This window comes from Arachis ipaensis, chromosome B03 (genome assembly GCF_000816755.2).
Source record: "Arachis ipaensis cultivar K30076 chromosome B03, Araip1.1, whole genome shotgun sequence".
Taxonomy (NCBI): Eukaryota; Viridiplantae; Streptophyta; class Magnoliopsida; order Fabales; family Fabaceae; genus Arachis; species Arachis ipaensis.
In genome coordinates, this window is record NC_029787.2 from 121743726 (window position 1) to 121745281 (window position 1556).

The window sequence follows — 1556 nt, forward strand, 5'->3', positions numbered from 1 at the left end:
TTTAGGTGCAAAAATAGCATTTTTAAAAACTTTATCAATGTTTTTACTTTCTAATAATGTCTGCTATGGCAACTACTTTTTTAGTAAAATAATGTTTTTATTAGTAAATCAAATACATAGTTAACTGAAAAGTAGAATTGTCAACAAGGAGTATAGTAGCACATAGTCTCCATCTAGAATCTTTACGATTTATTTTAATCAACTTCAATTAATACCTTGTTTATAAATTCAATATCTCTATGTACATAACAAATTCACCTGCTGATAATACTATAAACAATAACGCCCAAAAGAATCTAATCAGTAATTAGAGACATTATTTAGATATGTCACCATCAGTCCACCGCCATTTGAATAAAGAGACTTAGATAATGACATTGACATGTAAGCTATAATCACATAATTTCAATTAGTACGAATTTTCTTTAGAAAACTATTAAACGATTTCTTTTATTTAAATTAAATAAATATAAAATTTACAAAAATATATAAAATATAGAGTAATTATCTAAATACACAACATACTACATCTTCAAGTATTAAGAAAAAAATTTAAATATGTGCATATTTCGAGTACTCAAACCCCATTCTGTGACGCAAGATGGAAAAATGGGTATTGAACAACTGAAATGCGTTTAAACACTTATTAGGGTCTTCGTATCCTAAATACGCTCAAATGCGTAATGCGGGTTACAGCATCTAAGATGTGCGTATTTTTTAATTTTTCTCTTAGTATCTGAGATATAGTACCTTGTGTATTTGAATAATTACTCTATATTATATATATTTCCGTAATTTTTATATTTATTTAATTTAAATAAAAAAATTGTGTTATTAAATTCATAAATTTAATAAAGAAATTGGATCCTCAGAGTCACAGAATTCTAAGTTGGCCTGCATTTCCACCAATTGGATCCATATTGGAAATTCGGCCCAAGTACCATGCCCAATAAAACGTGCAGCTACGTCACTCTTTATTAGCCACAAATAATTTTTGTGGCCGAAAGCAAAACACACTACAACTACAACACATGGCATGGGTGTTAACTAACCACCTCCTCTATAACAACCGAGAGCCCGTGACCCAAAAAATAAAAAACACACACCTTCTAATGACGAATTAGTGTACGGTATGGGCCCATGAAAAGAGGAGGCTCTGTAACTAAGCCCTGTGGTTGAGAATGGCAGGGTAATTATTTGATGGGGTCGGGCCCATGATAAATTGGTGGTTCTTGGTGTTGTATGGAGTAGTTAGTGCAAGTTATAAGGCAGCTAGAACCGTTGGATGTTTTTGTTGACAATCATTGGATGGGGTCAATGTGTTTTAGGTGGGTGTGAGAGTGAGATCGTGTGGATTGGATGTGGTTGACGTAACCCCAAAGGGTCCATTTTAGTGTGTGTTCGTGTCATCTTATCACTTGTTATTGTTAATGCCTGTCAATTATTTTGTTTGATAAAGTCTTCCGTGTATCGTTTAATAACTTGTATATTTCGTGGAATTTTTTATATATTATTAATTGAATAATTAAAATGTATTATATAATATTCTCTTGAAA